Raw genomic sequence first — 6,368 nt, 5'->3', positions numbered from 1 at the left:
GCACCCGCGATTGCTCGTTACAGCTCCCGGTCCTGTCAGGGGGAGAAATGTCTGATCGTCTGTTCATACAATGTATCAGTCATTTCCCCTAGTCAGTGCCACCCCCCTTCAGTTAGAACACACACAGGGAACATAATTAACCCCTTCCCCGCCCCCTAGTGTTAACCCCTTCACTGCCAGTGGCATTTTTATAGTAATCAATGCATTTTATAGCACTGATCGCTATAAAAATGCCAATGGTCCCAAAAATGTGTCAAAAGTGTCCGAAGTGTCCGCCATAATGTCGCAGTACCGATAAAAATCGCTGATCGCCGCCATTACTAGTAAAAAATAAATATTAATAAAAATGCCATAAAACTATCCCCTATTTTGTAGACGCTATGGCCCAGATTCACGTAGGAGGGCGCATCTGTGTGCGGGCGTAACCTATCCTATTTACGTTACGCCTCTGCAACTTTGACAGGCAAGTGCTGTATTCTCAAAGCAAAGTTGCGGCGGCGTAGCGTAAATAGGCCGGCGTAAGCCCGCCTTATTCAAATGTGGAAGATGTGGGCGTATGTTATGTAAATTTGATGTGACCCCACGTAAATTACGCTTTTTATGAACGGCGCATGCGCTGTCCGTGAAAGTATCCCAGTGCGCATGCTCCAAATTACGCCACAGTAGTCAATGCTTTCGTGAATGTAAATGACGCCCAGCCCTATTCGCGAACGACTTACGCAAACGACGTAAAACGTGAAAAATTCTACGCTGTTCCGACGTCCATACCTAACATTGGTACGCCTCATAAAGCAGGGATAACTTTACGCCGGAAAAAGCCTTACGTAAACGGCGTATCTGGACTGCGACAGCCGGGCGTACGTTCGTGAATCGGCGTATCTAGCTGATTTACATATTTCTAGGCGTAAATCAGCGTACACACCCCTAGCAGCCAGCGTAAATATGCAGTTAAGATACGACGGCGTAAGAAACTTACGCTGGTCGTATCTTATACAAATTCTGGCGTATCTGATTCTTTGAATCAGGCGCCAAGATACGACGGCTCAGACTCAGAGATACGACGGCGTATCTGGAGATACGCCGTCGTATCTCCTACGAGAACCTGGGCCTGTAACTTTTGCGCAAACCAATCAATAAACGTTTATTGCGATTTTTTTAATGAAAAATATGTAGAAGAATACGTATCGGCCTAAACTGAGGAAAAAAAAGTTTTTTTTATATATTTTTGGGGATATTTATTACACCAAAAAGAGAAATATATATTATTTTTTTTTTCAAAATTGTCGCTCTATTTTTGTTTAAAAAATAAAAACCGCAGAGGTGATCAAATACCACCAAAAGAAAGCTCTATTTGTGGGAAAAAAAGGACGCCAATTTTGTTTGGGAGCCACGTCGTACGAACGCGCAATTTTCAGTTAAAGCAACGCAGTGCCGAATCGCAAAAAGGGGCCCGGTCATCGACCAGCAATATGGTCCGGGGCTGAAGTGGTTAAAAACAAGCATTTAAATGTTCAGGTGTAATGCCTTCCTGGCGCAGGGAAGTGGCCAGGAGAAGTTTTTTGTGTGGGAAGGAATATGGGGCCATTATTATTTGGAATTATGTAAATGTACTTTATGACCCGGCACACAGTTTCAAATTGTTCGAAGTAAACCAAGTGTGGTTAATGCTTTGCTTAGGCTGTGTGTAAAAACAGGAAGTTGGTTTATAACAGACAGACAATAACATAGAAACCTAAAGGAGAAATATCATTCAAACACTCTATATACACACAAAAAAAAAAATTCTATTATTTTTAGAATTAAAAGTGAAGCTTTGAAATGTATACAGGTAGGACTCAGAAGTTGTATTTTCCATACAGGTGTTGCAACCCATTCACCAGACTTGCTTTTGTTTGTAGCTTTTGCCCTGGGATCTCCCTTTATACCTGTCTATAGAACAAGAGAGAGATATTAAACATACCAGCCGCAGGCTCCTTGCTGTCTCACGCACAAAGAAAAAAGTCAAGTACTCACAGCTGCCAATCAGATCCAAGCCTGCCTCAGAAGTCTGAATCCAGGAAGCAGAGAATATGAAGAAATACAGTGCAAATTTCAGGACATGAGGAGCTCTATGAAGGCTGACTGCAGAGAATCACACCGCACTCACATTAAGGTACATTCAATGGACTCCTGACTTTAGTACATAAGGTGCGTTTCTTGGATTGCATTGATATTATTGATTGGTATTCTTACCTGTAATTCTTCTTTTTTTTTTTTTGTATTTAATTTTTTTAAACAAGTAATTTTTATTGCAAAGATTGTTGTACATAAAGAACAAACAATACCAATTGGTTCCATTCACTGTATACAGACACATATAGGTAGAGTTAGGCCGACTTATCAGTAGATAAGCCGACCTAACTCAGAATTTACGCCGACTTATGTTTAAGCGTGTGCTCAAACAGAGATACGCTTAAACATATCTAAGATACGACGGCTTGCGCCGTCCTATCTTAAATTGCAATATTTTGGATGGCCGCTAGGTGGCGCTTCCATTACGGTCGGCGTAGAATATGTAAATGAGGGGATACGCCGATTCACGAACGTACGCCCGGCCGACACAGTACTTTTACGCCATTTGCGTAAGAGATAGGCCGCGTAAAGTTAGAGCTAGGCCCTAGTGGAATAGTAATGTTAAGTATGGCCGCCGTTCCCGCCGCGAAAATTCGAAATTTTTACGTTGTTTGCGTAAGTCGTCCGCAAATCGGGATTTACTTGGTTTACGTCCACGTCGAAATCAATAGGCCCGTGCGGCGTACTTAGCCGCAATGCACACTGGGAAATGTAGGCGCCCGGCGCATGCGCAGTAAAAAAAAAAACGTCAAAAACATAAGGTCAAGCCTTATTAGCATTAAACACGCCCCCCCTTCCACACATTTGAATTCTGCGCCCTTACGCCCGCCCGCTTTAGGCTACGCCGCCGTAACATAGGAGGCAAGTACATTGAGAATCATGTACTTGCCTAGCTAACGTTCGGCGGCATAGCCTAAACACGCTAAGCTACGCCGCCGCAAGTTTAGGCACTTCTCTCTGAATCTACCTAATAGGGCCAGATCCACAAAGAAATTACACCGGCGTATCTATTGATACGCCGCTTAATTTCAAAGTTCCGGCATCGTATCTTTGTTTTGTATCCACAAAACAAGATACGACGGAATGAGGGATCGATCCGACAGGCGTACGTCTTAGTACGCCGACGGATCGTAGGTGTATATTTACGCTGGCCGCTAGGTGGCGTTTCCGTCGAATTCCGCGTTGAGTATGCAAATTAGCTAGATACGGCGATCCACGAACGTACGTCCGGGCGGCGCATTTTTTTACGTCGTTTGCGTTCGGCTTTTTCCAGCGTATAGTTAAAGCTGCTATATGGTGGGGTACTCAATGTTAAGTATGGCCGTTGTTCCCGCGTCGAAATTTTAATTTTTTACGTCGTTTGCGGAAGTCGTTTGTGAATAGGGATTTGCGTAGAATGACGTCACCTTCGTGAGCATTGGCTTGTTCCGGTTTAATTTCGAGCATGCGCACTTGGATACCCCCACGGACGGCGCATGCGCCGGTAAATAAAAAACGTTGTTTACGTCGGGTCACGGCGTATTTACATAAAACACGCCCCCATCACATCGATTTGAATTGCGCGCCCTTACGCCGCCAAAGATACACTACGCCGCCGTAACTTACGGCACGCATTCTTCGAGGATTTGAAAAAAAAAAGTAAGTTACGGCGGCGTAGTGTATCTTAGATACGCTACGCCCGGCGGTAATCTGCCCCATAGATGTCAAACTCAGTATAGCGTTCCAATACAATTCAGAATCGAAACCATCATATAAACCACAGGGTGTTAAATTTATAGAAAGCAGATACCTTTAGATGGGTGTTAACAATATGGTGTAATTGTATACTTTGTTTGAAAAGCCACAGTATAACCTAATAAGATAAACTATATTGTCAAAAGTATTGGGACACCTGCATTTTACCACTTCCATACAGGACATTTTCACGCCCTTCCGTTTTTTAGTTTTCAGCACTGTCGCACTTTGAATGACAATTGCGTGGTCATGCAACACTGTACCCCACAAATAGAGCTTTCTTTTGGTGGTATTTGATCACCTCTGCGGGGTTTTTTTTTGCGCTATAAACAATAGAAGAGCAACCATTTAAAAAAAAATAACACAATATTTTTTACTTTTTGATTTAATAAATATCACAATTTAAAAAATAAAATAAAAATTTCCTCAGTTTAGACCGATACGTATTCTTCTACATATTTTTGGTAAGCGTATATTGATTGGTTTGCGCAAAAGTTATAGGGGCAGATCCAGGTACCTCGGCGCTTCTCTCCGCCGGGCGTAGCGTATCTAAGATACACTACGCCGCCGTAACTTTTTTTTTTTAAATCCACAAAGAATGCACGCCATAAGTTACGGTGGCGTAGTGTATCTTTGGCGGCGTAATTGCGCGGCATTCAAATATCTGTGATGGGGGCGTGTTTTATGTAAATACGCCGTGACCCGACGTAAACAACGTTTTTTTTTAACTGCGCATGCGCCGTCCGTGGGGGGATCCCAGTGCGCATGCTCGAAATGAAACCGGAACAAGCCAATGTATAAGACGGTGACGTCATTCTACGCAAATCCCTATTCGTGAACGACTTACGCAAACGACATAAAAAATTCAAAATGCGAGGCGGGAACGACGGCCATACTTAACATTGAGTACGCCTCATAATAGTAGGTTTAACTATACGCCAGAAAAAGCCGAACGCAAACGACGGAAAAAAATGCGCCGGCCGGACGTACGTTTGTGGATCGCCGTAACTAGCTAATTTGCGTACTCGACACGGAATTCGACGGAAACGCCACCTAGTGGTCGCTGAAAAATTGCACCTAAGATCCGATGGCGTACTAAGACGTACGCCTGTCGGATCCATCCGAGGTGCCGTCGAATCTTGTTTTGTAGATACAAAAAAAAGATACGACGCGCAAAATTTGAAATTACGCGGCATATCAATAGATACGCCAGCGTAATTCTTCTGTGGATCTGGCCCATAGAGTCTACAAAATAGTGGATAGATTTATGGCTTTTTTTTTTTTACTAGTAATGACGGCGATCTGCGATTTTTATTGTGACTGTGACATTGTGGCGGACATATCGAACCCTTTTGACACGTTTTTGGGACCATTCACATTTATACAGCGATTAGTGCTATAAAACTGCACTGATTACTGTGTAAATGCAGGGAAGGGGTTAACACTAGGGGGCGCTGAAGGGGTTAATACGTTCCCTATTGAGTGATTCTAACTGTAGGGGGAGGGGACTCAAAAGAGGAGGAGACCAATGTGTGTTCCTCTGTACTGGGAACACACATCGGTCTCCTCACCTCTGACAGGAGCTGGATCTGTGTGTTTACACACACAGATCCACACTCCTGCCGTGATCGCGGGTGCCTGGCAGACATCGCGGCCGGCCAGCACGCGCACCGGGTCACGAGCGGTGCCGCGGGCACGCACGCCCCCTAGATGGCCCCGAAAGGGAAAGGACGTCATATTGCTATGGTCCGGTAAGGAAGGGGTTAATGACCGAGCCTGTTTTTTTACAAGTTAAAAACTATTTTTTTGCTACAAAATTACTTAGAACTAGGGTTGTCCCGATACCACTTTTTTAGGACTGAGTACAAGTACCGATACTTTTTTTCAAGTAGTCGCCGATACCGAATACCGATACTTTTTTTAAATGTGTCCCCAAATGCAGCCATGTCCCCCCCATATGCAGCCATGTCCCTCACATATGCAGCCATGTCCCTCTAGCCATGTCCCTCACATATGCAGCCATGTCCCTCTAGCCATGTCCCTCACATATGCAGCCATGTCCCTCACATATGCAGCCATGTCCCTCTAGCCATGTCCCTCACATATGCAGCCATGTCCCTCTAGCCATGTCCCTCACATATGCAGCCATGTCCCTCACATATGCAGCCATGTCCCTCTAGCCATGTCCCTCACATATGCAGCAATGTCCCTCTAGCCATGTCTCTCACATATGCAGCCATGTCCCTCACATATGCAGCAATGTCTCTCTAGCCATGTCCCTCACATATGCAGCAATGTCCCTCTAGCCATGTCCCTCGATGCGGCGGCGCGATGCGGCGGGGGGGGGAAAGGGGGGGGAAAGTATTCTATTTAGGTATTGGGGGTATTTGCGCGAGTACGAGTACTCCCGCAAATACTCGGTATCGGTCCCGATACCGATACTGGTATCGGTATCTGGACAACCCTACTTAGAACCCCAAACATTATAAAAAAAAATTCTAACACCCTAGAGAATAAAATGG

The 6,368-nt window shown here is 44.6% G+C and overlaps 1 protein-coding gene across 2 annotated transcripts in view; it reads left to right on the top strand.

Annotated features, from left to right (window-relative positions):
• Nucleotides 1–2,081: 2,081 nt before the first annotated feature.
• Nucleotides 2,082–6,368, top strand: part of GAD1 (glutamate decarboxylase 1) — a 151,990-nt gene continuing 147,703 nt past the window's right edge. The window contains exon 1 of one of the 2 annotated variants that reach the window (XM_040357774.1): nucleotides 2,082–2,152. The gene's annotated coding sequence lies outside the window, so the exon portion shown is untranslated. Of the gene's footprint in view, nucleotides 2,188–6,368 lie in introns of both variants that reach the window. The other variant, XM_040357773.1, reaches the window with a different exon arrangement.

The sequence above is a fragment of the Rana temporaria genome, chromosome 6 (genome assembly GCF_905171775.1).
Source record: "Rana temporaria chromosome 6, aRanTem1.1, whole genome shotgun sequence".
Taxonomy (NCBI): domain Eukaryota; kingdom Metazoa; phylum Chordata; class Amphibia; order Anura; family Ranidae; genus Rana; species Rana temporaria.
The sequence above is the reverse complement of the archived record's forward strand: the minus strand, read 5'-3'. Positions and strand labels throughout refer to the sequence as shown.